The sequence below is a fragment of the Heterodontus francisci genome, chromosome 1, assembly GCF_036365525.1.
Source record: "Heterodontus francisci isolate sHetFra1 chromosome 1, sHetFra1.hap1, whole genome shotgun sequence".
Classification (NCBI taxonomy): domain Eukaryota; kingdom Metazoa; phylum Chordata; class Chondrichthyes; order Heterodontiformes; family Heterodontidae; genus Heterodontus; species Heterodontus francisci.
In genome coordinates this window covers 178,216,389-178,232,953 of record NC_090371.1, presented here as the reverse complement: position 1 = coordinate 178,232,953, position 16,565 = coordinate 178,216,389, and the positions used below count along the sequence as shown (strand labels likewise).

At 43.2% G+C, this 16,565-nt stretch overlaps 1 protein-coding gene across 1 annotated transcript in view; it reads right to left on the bottom strand.

Moving 5' to 3' along the window:
• antxr2a (ANTXR cell adhesion molecule 2a) overlaps nucleotides 1–16,565 on the bottom strand; it is a 307,229-nt gene that overhangs the window by 74,827 nt on the left and 215,837 nt on the right. The gene's annotated exons all lie outside the window — the stretch shown is intronic.

The following is a 16,565-nucleotide window of genomic DNA, read 5'->3' as shown; positions in this document are numbered from 1 at the left end:
GGTTAAATTATCTACAGGAATAATGCATTTTACCTTGCAGTAACTACTGACTTTATAATGTTCAGAATTTATTTCATTACCACGCTTACAGCTACATTGATATTTTTCTCATCATGTAAGATGTACCAATTCCTCAACTGTTCATTTAATAGAGCAACCTGAAATGTGCTATATATTTGTTCTGGTCCATTTCTAACATTATGTGCATAATTTATAGAAATATTATGATATGGAATAATGCCAAACAGCTTCATAGCTTACAAAGAGGTAATGACTAATGTACAAAGGGTTAATTTAAATTTATAATCATATTTATGTATCTCGTTAACTGCAACCATGATTACAATGTAAAATGTCAAATAAAGGCTGCATATTATACTATTTGTGCAATTGTTACATTTTATTCGAAGTTGCTACATAATTTATGCATTCTTTATATTGTAAAGCCTTTAATAGCAGCTGAGCTCAAATATTTAATAAATAACCCTTGGTAATGAAAGTAAACAATATAAGCTAATAGAGAAAAAATACACAATATTTCAAAATACAAGGAACTAATTTAGTCTCTTTATATGGGCATTTATACAATTATATTAGTAAATATATTTTTCTTCCATTTTATAAGGTTTCTATAATAACCTCAGTATACAACAATTAGAGAAGTATTTACTGTGCGTGTCAGGTGCAATATATTTCCAGCTAACCCAGAGTATAAGGACAATAAGGTGAAAATTCCAGCAACCAGCTTGCTTTTCAACTAAATGAAAGTAAAAGCCAAAAGCAATTAAAATAGCCTTCCTTCATACAGTTAAAAAAACTTGAGGCCCACATGTGTAGAACAGTGATAGCAGCCTCTTAATTAATAACATTGATGAAAACCTCTTGGCAATCAATTAACATTAGTGGCAAAAGTCAATCTCGCCACCCACCACCCCCCATCCCGCCCTGTGACTGATAGGATTCCTAAACTTAATCCTGTTATCTTTTGCCTTCTATGCCTGAAAAAGCCTGCAGATTAACGTGGCAGACATTATCAAATTTATAACCGGCCATTCAGACATTTGCCCTACTTTTACCAGGGAGTTAATGTAAAAGGAACTAATCTGTTTAAGAGCAATGGGGGCATTTCATAAATTTGAGTGCAAAGGACGGTTAAGGCTGTCATATCTCTTTCAGAGAGCGCCAGCTGAATGAAAATGTCAGCCTTCCACTTACCGCTCAGCCCAGCGCTTGTTTTGAGTAGGCAGCCTTTCCTGCTTCAATCAGATGGCAAAACAAATAATGAAACAGTAGGGAGAACGCCATAAAATAGGAAATCAGTCTTCCTTTTCAAGCTGGATCACACAATAAAAATTTAGACCTCAGTTTGTCAACTTCAGATCAGTTTAATGGTTCCAAGATCAATACATTAATGATTTTCATGTACTTGGTCTGATTCAAACCCCAGACCAATAGGAATTATATATTAATGAAATGTATCTGAACAGAAAAAAATTGTAAAATACGAAGTAATTACAAAAGTTCAAACAAGAACATATAATTCTTTGTGTGGTGCGCATAAAATGTTACAAAATGGATTCTCCAAATTACTAATTAAATCCAGCAAAGATTTATTATTACTTTCTCTACTTCAGCTTTGTCACTCTTGCTCCTCATCAGCTTTTATAACTTTCACCCGATAAGACTTTTAGAGTTTGAACAGTAATTAATTACTTTATAACTGCATCACCATTATTCATTGTAAATATATAAAGTGATACTGTCTAAAACATTACATGAAATATACCACTACATGGGACTACAACATTTATTTTTGTCCTTGTACAAGACCTTGATTCGGCCTCAGTTGTAACACTGGGCTGCATTTTACATTTCCGCCACCAAGGGAGTTGCGGCGATATTCAATGTGGCAGCTTATTTAAAGGGCCGGGACAGACTGCCCCCACCCCTTCCCCACCGATGACATGGAGGGGGCGGGTGATCTGTCCTCGGCAATGTTGTCAGCAGCCTTTGCGCAGGCGCTGACATCATTCTTAAAGGGCTTTGCGCCCTTACTTTCAATTTAAATATCTAAAGGAAACCGTAACTAAAAAATTTAAATCCATGTAAATTGCCCCTCACCCACCCACCCACACTAACCATAAAATATTTTACTTGCCCTCTCCCCCCCCAACCCAAAACACTCACTTTGTGCTCCCGATCTTCCCCCCCCCACCCCCCGCAAAGTTCATAAATTTTAAACTTTACCCCTTCCCACCACCCCCAGACTAATGAAATGAGTCTGACGTTGCTCCCGCCTCCCACACTGAAAAACTTACCTGTTTCCCCCTCTCTGCCAGTGTTCTGCCTCGGATCCCTGGACGGGGATCTGTAGGTGTGGCAGTGCCAGCCACCGGCACCCAAATCGCTCCGGGACAGACAGCGGGAGCGGTTAAGTAATCAATTGATTTATTTAAATAAATGTAAATATTGAAATGGGGCTCCCGTCGCCGAGCGGCAGCGGGGAGTCACCACGAGGCCTCGCTGCTGTCGGCAATATCGGGCCAGGCCATCCCGACATCGAGCCTGTGGCGGGCCTCTGCCGGAGGCATTTTCCAGCAGAGCCCGCCACGACCCCCGAGGTCGGGGGTGGGGTGCTGTAAAGTTCAGCACAATGTGTCCAGTTTTGGTCTCCTCACACACTGGATGTTAATGAGGCTTTGGAAAGGTTATACAGGAAGGAACTAGGTTAATTCCCAGTTTGAAGCATCTTAGTTATCAAGACAGAGAGCTGGGAATCTTTCGGATCAAGTGGACCCAGGATGATTTTGATTTGGTGGAAGTTTATCTGATGATAAAGGAAATAGATTGTGTTTGTGTAAACGTTGTGGTCTGGATTTTAACAGACTGCCACCAATCTTGGTGGCGAGCTCAAAAAATGGTGGCCAGCCCACATGCGCCGCACGCCAAAGAGCCGCCGCGATCTTAAGCGTGGCGGCTCATTTAAATAGCCGGGGTGGCCTGCCGCCCCTCCCCCCAATCACGTGGATGGGGAAGGCTGTCCATCGCCGGCAATGGCATCAACTGCCTGTGTGCAGGTACTGGTACCTTTTTAAAAGGACAGCCAGCCCTGCCGGCAAATTTAAATTTTTAAAAAAAGATCCCCCAAAAGTAAATAAATTAATTTCTTATGCCCCTTTCGCACCCCACAAATACAGTAAGTATTTGCCCTTCCCCTCCCACCAGAACACTCATCTTTTACATCTGACCTTTCTCCCACAAATTGCACAAAGTTTGAAGTTCAGCCTTTCCCACCATCTTCTACACCCATTACATATACTTGACCCTGTTCCCATCCCCACCTGCACTGATAAACTTACTTCCTTTCCCTCCCCACCAGTGTGGTGCCTCGATTCCTCAGACGGGAATCTGAAGGGACGGCAGCGCCAGCCACCGCACCGGAGATTGCGTTAGGCTCTCAAGATCGCAGGTAAATGTATTAATTTTATTGATTTGAATATGTTAATTGTGGTCCTATTCCCCAGCGGTGGGAGGTGGGGGGGGGGGGGGGGGGGGGAGGGCGCCAAGAAGCCTCGTCACAGCCAGGAGGATCGGACTGGGCCCTGCCAACGTTGAGGTCCGTGGTGGGCTTCATCCAGAGCCATCTTCAGGCCCCTGCCATGGATCATGACATCGAGGGCTTCTTAAAATCTAGCCCTTTGGGTTAGGGATGACCAAATTACATAAGGACAGAACTACATTGGATGTCAGGAGGTACTTCTTTTCCCAGCCAATAATGGACCTCGGGAACAGGCTGCCAGCTCATGCAGTGGAGGCCAATTCACTGAATCTTTCAAGTGAGAGCTGAACCTGTTTCTGGCTGGGACACAGATTAGCCCACACAACAGGTAGGAACTGCATGACATTAACCAGGGCCAGATGATCCTCTGGATTAGTTTTCTTTAAGGGGGTTGGAGAGTAATATTCCAGATAGCTTTTTTCCCAAATTAACCTAGGGTTTTATCTGGTTTCTCATCTCTCCAAGGAGATTACATGGCTTCAGGTGGGATGGAGATGGTATGTATCAAGATGCACAAGGTATGGAAGTTGTGTGGAACTGGCTGGATAGACATAAGGTTCATTTCCATTCCATCATTGCCTGTATGGGCTGGATTTTAAGGAGCCCCCGACGTCGGGATCCGTGGCGGGGATCCTGAAGATGGCACCGATGAGGCCCATCACGGATGTCGACGCCGGCAGGGCCTGGCCCAATATTACCAGCAGCGGTGAGGCCTCGTGGCGCCCTCCACCCCCTCCCCCAACGCCGCTCAGCGATGGGACAGCAATTTAAATACTTAAATAAATTAAAATACCTGAATTATTTCCTCTCCCATTGCCTTCTGATGTCCCGCCGCGATCTTCACCCCGGTGACCGACACTGCTACGCATTCGGATCCCCATCTGGGGAAACGAGGTGGAACGCTTGTGGGGAGGGGGGGTAGAGGTAAGTTCATCAGTGGGGGTGGGAGGGGGGGGGGAAATGGCGTCAAATTAACGTCATGGGTGTAGGGGATAGTGGGAAGGGTTGAAGTTGAAAGTTTGCGCCGTTAGGGCAGAAGATCAGATGGTAAAGGTAAGTGATTTTGGGGGGGGGGGGGGGGCGGGGAGGGGAAGGGCAAAGAATTATTTAATTGTTATTGGGGGGTGGGAGAGGGGCAAAAGAAATGTACTTTTTTAATTTCATTAAATCTTTCTTTAAATATTTCAATTAGCTGGTAAGGCTAACAGCCCTTTGGAGTCAGCGCCTTCGCACAGGTAGCCTGGGATGGACAGCCCGCCCCCTCCACATGATCGGGGTGGGTGGAGCCCGCCCCGCCATGCCCAGGCTATTTAAATGACTGACACTCTTGGAATTGCGACGTCTCTTTGGCGTGCGGCCCACACGGGCGGGCTGCCATTTTTTTCATGGCGAGCTTATAAAACTCATCCCCATATGTCTTTATCTCTCACAGATAGACCTGGGGATGTGATTATAACAACTTTCATTCGGTCACAGAGGTAGCTCCTTTGAAGCAAACCCTTCACTGTCATTTACACATCATATTGGCAGGTCACAGATGTAATATAATCCACAAACATCTGGCCTGTGTTACATAAACGAGAGTACAAGAATTTGCTTATGGCTCCCTGCTTTAATTGTATTTTATTCTAAACACAGGCGGTGAGGCCGTCATTTAAATATTGAAATCAATTTAAAAATATGCAAATCAACTTACATTGTCCCGGCGACCATCCCACGCTGATATTACGGCCATCGTAATATCTTACTGGTGGGGTGGTGGGGAGGAGTGAAAATTTCAGGGTGTGGGGGGTGGCAGCGGGGAAAACCACTCTGATTGGTTGCGGGGATGGTGGGAAGTGGTTTAGGGTCAAAGGGAATAAGGTTCGGGGGGGGGGGGGGGAAAGTCGTGAGTGATAATTCACTTGTTTGCGAGGGATAGGATAAAAATCAACGGATTATTTACTGGGGATTTGGGACAGGGAATTGAAAATGTGAATAAATGTATATCTGCATTCTTAAGCATTCTGTCACTTTAAAACTTTCAATGGACTGAAGGGGCCTGAAGCACTTTAAAAATGGCGCCAGTGCCGTTGCTGAGGAAGGAACAGCTGCACCCTTTACTTCATTGGGGACAGCCGCTCCGCCCCCTCCATTTAAATAACACCCCCGCGCAAAATATTGCGGGGGCTCAGTGACGGCGCAATGTGCGGCATGCTAATAAAATTCAGCCCAGGTGTAGGGTTTGAACTCTGTTCTAAACTGTCCTGGCAAGTAGAGACCAGAGGGTGGCACAGTGGCGCAGTGGTTAGCACAGTTCCAGCGACCCGGGTTCAGTTCTGTGTACTGCCTGTGCCGAGTTTGCAAGTTCTCCCTGTGACCATGTGGGTTTCCAGCAGGTGCTCCAGTTTCCTCCCACAGCCAAAGACTTGCAGGTTGATAGGTAAATTGGCCATTGTAAATTGCCCCTAGTATAGGTAGGCAGTAGGAGAATGGTGCGGATGTGGTAGGGAATATGGGATTAATGTAGGATTAGTATAAATGGGTGGTTATTGGTCAGCACAGACTCGGTGGGCCAAAGGGCCTGTTTCAGCACTGTTTCTATGACACAATCTGGCTCTAACTGTATGTCTGCTGGGTGGCCTCCCACCTCTTTGCATGGGTTGTGGGAGGATGAACCATCCTATGGGATGGTATAATGATGGCTACAGCCATGGAAGGAACATTAATGTGGCGGCATGTTAGCCTCCAAATCCTCCCACTGCTTTACAGTTTTCCTGCATGAAAAACAGGCAGCTACTGGCTGGGCACCTTGACTGTCCCGTGGACACTCACCCAGGTCTGATGAAAATTTCTGTGAGTTTTGAAAATGGTGTGAACAGCAGACCCACCTGTTTCTGGGTCCTTTGCTGGATGTAGTACTCTGTTTTAAATTTTCAAGTTCAAATGGGACAAGTATCTGCCTCACATGCTCTGCCAATTTGTACGAGGAGGTTAAAAAGCCTAACAAATGATTCATAAAAGGATCGCTGGTGACCTCACCACAGAAAGCCCAGAAATCTTTTAGGGGTGATACTTTGTGGGACCAGAAGATGGATGTTTAAGTATGTCAGGAGTATAATGTGCTGAACAGAATGCATGGTGTAATAACAGATAATGCCTACAAACATAACGACTCAGCACTGAAACACATGGAACTGGGTGAAGCTGTAACACTTACGTGATATATTCCCACTAAACACATCAGGAAAAGTTGAGGCTTGTCCAATCAAGTGTAAGTGAATTCTTAATGGTGTGATAAGTCTTAATTATTGCCAACCAACCTCTCTGGCACTGAAAAACAAGTTTTACAAGTATGGACTCTCATTCCTTCAATTTTAATTATTGTTGGAAATTTTAAAGAAATAGCGTATTTTTGTTAATTCTTTGTCTCTTTTTCTCTCAATCTCATTTTTCTTTCCCTCTATTTCACTTTCTATGTATGATTTGACATTGAATTAATTATTCTAAATCACACTTCCTTATTCAGACTCTGGACGGCTTGATAAGGATTCTTCAATCTGATTAGCTAAGGAGATACACAGCTTCTTTCCTCATTCAGACAGGTCCCAGATGCCCTCCAGAGAGAGTGCCGGCCTGAAATAGATTTCTAATTACTGCAAGTTCCGGTACAAAAGCCCACAGAAAGTCCGAGGGCAAGTGTAAGTATAATAAAAGGTCGGCACTATTTGTTCATTGTTGACCACAAATTATGGGTTATAATTTTCATAATAATCAATTCTCCCGTGATGTTGGGGGATACAGTTTCATAAAATAGGGCTGATGTAATACACAATATTGGGATGACCATGATGCATATCTTAAAGTGCATGTTTATTGCACAGTATTCTAGGATTTTTACCAGTAGTTTGGAGTTCAAATTGCATGACTATTCATTCTCTATTGAAACTGTAAATCAGTGACAGTAATTATTGTATCACGTTCCTCTATTTCTAAACTTAATTTTTTTTTTAGCTTTCTTAAAGCCCATGATGCACTACAAGATGGTAGTCAATGTGTACTACGTCAGTGTTTAGCCTCAGTTGAGGAAATGGGGATCTTGAGCATCAGGAGTAGGGGAAGTTTTTGAATATGGCTGGAAAATGCAATATAGAGGGCTAGGAATGCTAAAAGCTACCTTCAGGCCTGCATGGGGCCCAAGAGGCTGGGGGTAGATCAGGGTGACAGAAAATTGGGGTAAGTCTGAGTGGACTAGGAAAAGGATTCAGCAATTGGTGTTTGCCGGACCAGACGAAGGACACAGGCAAGCATGTAAAGCACAAGTAGGGCAGGACTTCAGGCAGATGGAAACCAGTGTTTTAAAAATTAATAATGGATCTCTTGTGGTGTTGTCTGGAGACAACATAACTACCATAAAGTAGCTCCACCTGGATTATAGACAGTGGATTTGGAATGTCAAGTCACTGACAGAAGTTAGGCCTTAGGGTACAAAATCTAACATACACATTTCCACAGGACTCAGACAACTTTATGGGTAAGTATTTTTATATTTCTATATATTTGTTATGCTATACTTTGTTAAAACTGTGTGCAGTAAACAGGCCAAGGAAAAACTGGCAGCCAAAATGATTTTGATAAATATTTTAAGCAATTTGATAGGTATTTTTGAGGCCACAATATTGCTGAGTTCTGATTTCTTGTGGCCGTAAATGTTTTTATTATTCTTCGAGTATTTGACTGATTCACATTCTGCTTTTATGTTTATTCTTATTCTTTACTGGTATTTTCTAACAGCTCAAATTCATAGAGTTATAATTTGGTGCAGTTTTAGGAATATGAAATTTCAGCCAATCAGATGAAAATGCAACAGGAATGTTTCTAGGTCAAAAACATGTCCTAGATGTACCATTTATATATAAAATAGTGAAAAGGTATTAGAAATTCAGTGCTTAAAGATCTCAACCATTCAGCGACAGTTACTTCCATGCATTTTTACTTAATATTAAAGTATTTTGATTTTGAAACATTGCTGATTTCACATAAATGCACACCTACAAAGAAACAAATTCATGACAGCATCCTGACACACAATGATACTATCAAGTCCCAGATTTGGCTCATGCAGAGTGATGATGGTACAATCAAGTCCTATATAAGTTGGATTTCACAAAACGTTATTGTTTGTTCTGTTGATTGCATTATTTTAAAAAAATCAGAGGAACTGGATCCAATCCAACCCCAACAGATGGCATGAAGGTCCACCTGCAATAACTATTAAATGCCTTATATAAAATGAGCTCAGGAAGCCTTAATGTAGTTTCAGACATCAGAAAAAATGTCTTTATTACTGGTAATAACTGGCATCAACAAATTTCAATTGAACAGAGATATATAGGCAATGTTAATCAGTAAGAATTTTTATGTTCAGTTTATTCCTTTCTCCAAATGAAGTGATCTTGTAAAAGTGAATACACGGTGTATAACTTACATGCAATTAACCTGAGTCAGCAAATTTCCTATCATTCCCTTTATTATCTACTAAAAACATTAAAATTGTTCTTTTGTATTACATTGACTCAATTTCTCTTTCTTACCAAGCACATTGGGATATATTTCCACGGGTGTTTTTCCAGTTGCCTGCTATAACTTCAGCAGAAGATCCATGGAAACCCAGGAGAAATGCCAGATACACCATTTTGCTAGTGTTTCGGTGGATCTTCTACCAAAGTTACAGCAGACAGTTACAGGAGAACCCCTACGGAAACGCAACCTCCTTATTTTTTCCAGACCACTTGTCAAGATGTCCCCTAAATGAAAGTGGAAACGTACTTGGTAGGACAAGAATGTTATACTATTAAACATTGTGAAATTATAAACCTAAGCAATAATATACTGTAACTCAAGAACGATTATATCAATCATGCAGATTTTGCAGGTGACAGATCACCTGCCCCCTGTGCGTCATCGCAGGGGGCAGGCGCTGTGTCCCCGTGCTTGGGGCCACATTTTTTTATGCCCATTGCCTACTTCAGCGGCGGAGTCTTAAAATGCAGCCCATCATGTCTGTTATGCCATTGTTTATCCAATTTGCTGAAGACAGGTAGCCATTAACACAGAATGGACCATTTACATTTTAATGCCTTCTTCAAACTGGACCAGACATGAAAGTTGATTCAGGGTTCTTGTGGTTTTCATGTGTATTTGCAGTACAGGATAAGGACACCTGACATCTTGACTCCATCTTGTTTTTCAGGAAAAGTGCCCGTTTTGGGTTTGTTTTGTAAGTTCATTATGTAGTTCATAATTCCTCCTTGCTTGAGCATGACAATGTTTAGAGTCATAGAGTTATACTGCACAAAAACAGGTCCTTCGGCCCATTGTGTCAATGCTGGCCATCAAGCACCTAACTATTCTAATCCCATTTTCCAGCACTGGGCCCATAGCCTTGTATGCTATGGCGCTTCAAGTGCTCATCTAAATACTTTTTAAATGTTGTGAGGGTTCCTGCCTCTACCACCTCTTCAGGCAGTGTGTTCCACATTCCAACCACCCTCTGGGTGAAAAAATATTTCCTCAAATCCCCTCTAAATCTCCTGCCCCTTACCTTAAATTTATGCCCCCTGGTTATTGACCCCTACGCTAAGGGAAAACGTTTCTTCCTATCTAACCTATAAATGCTCCTCATAATTTTGTATATCTCAGTCAGGTCCCCCCTCAGCCTTCTCTGCACTAAGGAAAAAAACCCTAGCCTTTCCTGTCTTTCTTCATAGCTGAAATGCTCCAGCCCAGGCAACATCCTGGTGAATCTCCTCTGCACCCTTTCCAGTGCAATCACATCCTTCCTATAGTGTGGTGCCCAGAACTGTACACAGTACTCCAGCTGTGGCATATCTCGCGTTTACACTGAAATAGTTTTTTTTTGGCTTTGAAAACTTAAACCATCAAAGTTTGTTGTAGAATTTTGAAACATAGAGCTGGATTTTAAGGAGCCGTTGACGTAGGGATCCATGGTGGGGATGCCTGAAGGTGGCACCGGATGAGGCCTGCTACAGACCTCAACGCCAGCAGGGCCCGGCCCAATCCTCCTGGCGGTGGCAAGGCACCATGGCGGCCTCCCCACCGCTGGGTGCTGGAACCATAACTTGAATATTTATATCAATTAAAATAATTAATTTAAATAAACATACATCACCTCCTGATGTCCCACTGCGATCTTCGACCCGGCGACAGGCACTCCCGCGCCTTTGGATCCCCGTCTGGGAAAACGAGGCACAAGACTGGTGGGGAGGGGGTGCGGAGGTAAGTTTATCAGTGTGTGGGGGGGGGGGGGGGGGGGGTGGGGTGGGGGATGGGGTCAAATTACCATCATGGGTGTCGAGGATGATGCGAAGAGTTGTAGTTTAAAGTTTGTGCAGTTTGGAGGGGTAAGGTCAGATGGTAAAGGTAAGTGTTTTTTTTGGGGGGGGGGCAAATCATTAATTTAATTGTTACGGTGGGGAGAGGGGCAAAAGAGATGTTTTTATTTAATTTCATTAAATCTTTCTTTAAATATTTAAATATGTCAGTAGGGCTAACAGCCCTTTAAAAATGGTGTCAGGCCTGTGCACATGCAGCTGACACCATTGCCAGAGACAGACAGCCCACTCCAGCTATTTAACCGAGCCGCCACACTTGGAATCGCGGTGGCTCTTTGGCATGTATTTTTTCGCCATCCGCCGAAAGCATAGGAAAGTGCCAATATGTCAATGGTCAAAGTTGGAAAAGACTGTGGGCGGCACAGTGGCGCAGTGGTTAGCACTGCAGCCTCACAGCTCCAGCGACCCGGGTTCAATTCTGGGTACTGCCTGTGTGGAGTTTGCAAGTTCTCCCTGTGTCTGCGTGGGTTTTCTCCGGGTGCTCCGGTTTCCTCCCACAAACCAAATGACTTGCAGGTTGGTAGATAAATTGGCCATTATAAATTGCCCCTAGTATAGGTAGGTGGTAGGGAAATATAGGGACAGGTGGGGATGTGGTAGGAATATGGGATTAGTGCAGGATTAGTATAAATGTGTGGTTGATGGTCGGCACAGACTCGGTGGGCCGAAGGACCTGTTTCGGTGCTGTATCTCTAAACTAAACTAAACTTTTGATCTTATTATGAGCTAATTATAATTGTCTACTTTTTAATTTTTAATGGGGAGTTGCAACACATGGGAAGTTTTGTAGGAACTGATGAACATTCACTAAATTTTGGGATGTAATCGCACTTATAATCAAATTTTACTGAGCTTTACTGCACAATAAATTAACACCTTTATACTCGTTGAAGACTGATGTATTTAGACCTTGATGCCTTTACATTTATTACTGTTTTGATTTTTTTTTAGAGCCAGTTGAAGTAATCTCTATAACCATTCTTATCTTCAGCATATTTATTTCTAATGCATCATGTGCAGTTCTTAATGTATTATTAGTATGTAAACTTTGGGAAACAGCAGATTTGCTTCATGATATATTCCAGGAACCATATAAAATGCATATCATAACTAACTTTACACAGATGAACAATGTTATACACACAAGAATAATACTTATATTACACTTCAAAATCGTTCACCAATGTAAATAGATCAGTTTGATTTATATTTGCCCTTAATATTGGCTTGAAAATGAAATCTGGTCGGGAAATTTGGGAATCCACCCAACAGTTGCAACACAAGACAGGAAGGATTATTAATACATATTGAACATTTCTTCTGGGTCTCAATTATAACATGAACAAACTATTTTAAATGTTTCGATTACCCAGTAACCTGCCAATCTGCACAATGGACTTGCTGACTGACATTAGTCTCAATTCTTCTGCCAATTTGCTTCTAATTTTAAAAATGAGTATTGTAACTGTGGTACATGATTCAACCTGACCAAATTCCTACAAGCTTAAATCTGTTTTTCATTTTGCAAGAGGAAATATCGTCACTCTATGCCTAAACATGTATCATACTTGGTGCTGAGTTTACTTAACTATTTATTCCTCTGCAAAGCACTAAGGTCACATATCCTGGGAAAAATTTCTGTGGGCCTTCTCCCTATTTCCAACCTTATCTTAGCAGAAATCCCAGAGAAGCAGCATAAGACTGTTTAAGCTATTTATTTGGAATTTCTAGCAATTTTCTGCCAAAGTTATAGCGATTTCTTGCACTCTCAACTTTGCATCAGAAGGCTGGGATTCAAGATTGACAACATGACTGCAGGGCATGATGTGTTGATACCCAGTGCTGTACTGAGGGAGTGCTATATTATTGGAAGCTCTACCCTCTGGATGAAACTTTGAACCAAGGTACCGTGTGCAAGAGTTGCCAACTCTGGTTGCAGGTATTCCTGGAGGTCTGATCATGTGACATTAATTGAAAAGTGAAAAAGGCAAGTGATGATGCTCTCCTTTTTGCAGGAGGAGATACAGCTGCAGGATGAATTACAAAAGAACAAAGAACAGTACAGCACAGGAACAGGCCATTTGGCCCTCCAAGCCCACGCTGATCTTGATGCCTGCCTAAACTAACACCTTCTGCACTTCCAGGCCCCATATCCCTCTATTCCCTTCCTATTCATATATTTGTCAAGATGTCTCTTAAACGTCGCTATCGTATCTGCTTCCACCACCTCCCCTGGCAGCAAGTTCCAGGCACTCACCACCCTCTGTGTTAAAAACTTGCCTCGCACATCCCCTCTAAACTTTGCCCCTCTCACCTTAAACCTATGTCCCCTAGTAACTGACTCTTCTACCCTGGGAAAAAGCTTCTGACTATCCACTCTGTCCATGCCGCTTATAACTTTGTAAACTTCTATCATGTCGCCCCTCCACCTCCGTCGTTCCAGTGAAAACAATCCGAGTTTTTCCAACCTCTCCTCATAGCTAATGCCCTCCAGACCAGGCAACATCCTGGTAAACCTCCTCTGTACCCTCTCCAAAGCCTCCACGTCCTTCTGGTAGTGTGGCGACCAGAATTGCACGCAATATTCTATTAATTGAATAAAGTGAAAGAATAGCTGGGAGCCACAGTTTTGTCTTTGTATGAAACAGATAGAGAACAAGAAACCTTTTTTTCTTATATCTCTAGTCAGCGTGTGAGCAACCCTCAACTATCTCTGTTCTTATATAACTTGGAAATAACTTCCCAAATATAATGGTAATTTTTCACAGAATCTAGTTAAATTGTTCTCATGCTGATTAAGTATGCCAGAAACCTTTGAGTTGCAGAGCTGTTGGTGGTATTTTATGTCTCTTGGAATAAGGCCAAACGCTAAAGCTTCAGTGACTTCTCTCTTTTTTCCTTGTATGTTTCTCTACTGTAACATTGTTCACTAGAAGATATAGCTGGGAGGGCCAATTGGGGATAGGAAATAATACAAGTACAGCAGATTTTTTTGTTCTTTTATGGGATATGAGCATTGCTAGTAAGGCCAGCATTTATTGCCCATCCTTAATTGTCCTTGAGAAGGTGGTGGTGAGCTGCCTTCTTGGGCCGTTGCAGTCCATGTGGGATAGGTACACCCACAGTGCTGTTAGGAAGGGAGTTCCAGGATTTTGACCCAGCGACAATGCAGGAACGGCAATATAGTTCCAAGTCAGGATGGTGTGTGACTTGGAGGGGATCTTGCAGGTGGTGGTGTTTGTTAATTGTGTATCAATTGTTTAATTATATGCAGGTAGAGGGTGCTAATTGCGGTCTTACTTGAGCACTGAAAAGGAGACACTTACAGGGACTGACGGAGGTTATGAGTGAGGAGCTACTTGTTTGTAATCCTTTTTACTCTGTACTCAGTTTCACATTTAATGTAAAGATCGGCTCCAGCGTAATCCTTCCACAATAAGTTTTCTGCAATTTAATAGTGTTCCCATGCCTCTGCTGTCCTTGTCCTTCTAGGTGGAAGAGGTTGTGGATTTGGAAGGTGCTGTTCAAAGGAGGCATGGTGAGTTGCTGCAGTGCATTTTGTGGATGGTACATACTGCTGCCACTATGTGGCAGTGGTGGAAGGAGTGAATGTTTAAGGTGGTGAGTGGGGTGCTGCAAAACCAGGCTGATTTATCCTGGATGGTGTCGAGCTTCTTGGGTGTTGCTGAAATTGCATTCATCCAGGCAAGTAGAGAGTATTCCCTCACACTTCTGACTTGTGCCTTGTAGATGGTGGACAGGCTTTGAGGAGTCAGGAGGTGGGTTACTCACTGCAGAATTCCCAGCTTCTGACCTGTTCTTGCAGCCACAGTATTTATGTGACTGCTCCAGTCAGTTTCTCGTCAATGGTAATGCCCAGGATGTTGATAATGGGGGATTCAGCGACGGTAATGTCATTGAATGTCAAGGAGCCATGGTTATATTCTCTCATTGGAGATGGTCATTGCCTGGCACTTGTGTGGCACGAATGTTAGTTGCCACTTATTGCTTTTAACTCAATCTGTTGATTATCACAATTATTGCTGATAGACTTGTGTGTCCTGTTTTCCCAAAATGGTCCCAACGAGATAGAAGTTGTGAGCATCAAGTCCCATTCACCTATCACCCTTGTGCTCGCTCGCCTACATCGGCTCCCTGTCAAGTAACGCGAGAGGGTTGTAATCTCTGGATTACTCCCTGTGCCACGTGCCAGTGAGGCTAGAAATAGGAAGATGGTGCAGACAAACACGTGGCTGAGCAGCTGGTGTAGAAGGGAGGGTTTCAGATATCTGGACCATTGGGCTCTCTTCAGGGACAGATGGGACCTGTACAAGAAGGACGGGTTGCATCTAAACTGGAAGGGCACTAATATCCTGGCTGCAAGGTTTGCTAGCGTCACTCAGGAGGGTTTAAACTAGTGTGGCGGGGGGTGGGAACCAGAGCAGTAGGACAGCTAGTGAAATAAATGAGGAGGACATAGTAAATAAGGCCAGTAGAACTAAGAGGAAGAGCAGGCAGGGAGATGTTGCTGAGCACAGCGGGACTGGTGGTCTGAAGTGCATTTGTTTCAATGCGAGAAGTATAACAGTGAAGGCAGATGAACTTAGAGCTTGGTTTAGTACTTGGAACTATGATGTTGTTGCTATTACAGATACTTGGTTGAGGGAAGGGCAGGATTGGCAGCTAAACATTCCAGGCTTTAGAAGCTTCAGGCGGGATATAGTGGGATGTAAAAGGGGTGGGGGAGTTGCATTACTGGTTAAGGAGAATATCACAGCTGTACTGCGGGAGGACACCTCAGAGGGGTCATGCAGCGAGGCAATATGGGTGGAACTCAGGAATAGGAAGGGTGCAGTCACGATGTTGGGAGTTTACTACAGGCCTCCCAACAGCCAGCGGGAGGTAGAGGAGCAAATATGTAGACAGATTTTGGAAAGATGTAAAGGTTACAGGGTTGTGGTGGTGGGTGATTTTAACTTCCCCAATATTGACTGGGACTCACTTAGTGCTAGGGGTTTGGATGGGGCAGAATTTGTGAGGAGCATCCAGGAGGGCTTCCTGAAACCATATGTAGATAGTCCAACTCGGGATGGGGCCATTCTGGACCTGGTATTGGGGAATAAGTCCGGCCACGTGGTCCAAGTTTCAGTGGGGGAGCATTTCGGGAGCAGTGACCATAATTCCATAAGTTTTAAGGTACTTGTGGATAAGGATAAGAGTAGTCCTCGGGTGAAGGTGCCAAATTGGGGGAAGGCTAGTTATATCAATATTAGGAAGGAACTGAAGAATTTAGATTGGGGGTGACTGATTGAGGGTAAATCAACATCTGACATGTGGGAGTCTTTCAAACGTCAGCTGATTAGAATCCAGGACCAGCATGTTCCTGTGAGGAAGAAAGACAAGTTTGGCAAGTTTCGGGAAGCTTGGATAACACGGGATATTGTGAGCCTAGTCAAAAAGAAAAAGGAAGCATTTGTAAGGGCGAGAAGGCTAGGAACAGATGAAGCACTTGAGGAATATAAAGACAGTAGGAAGGAACTTAAGCAAGGAGTTAGGAGGGCTAAAAGGGGTCATGAAAAGTCATTGGCAAACAGGATTAAGGAAAATCTCAA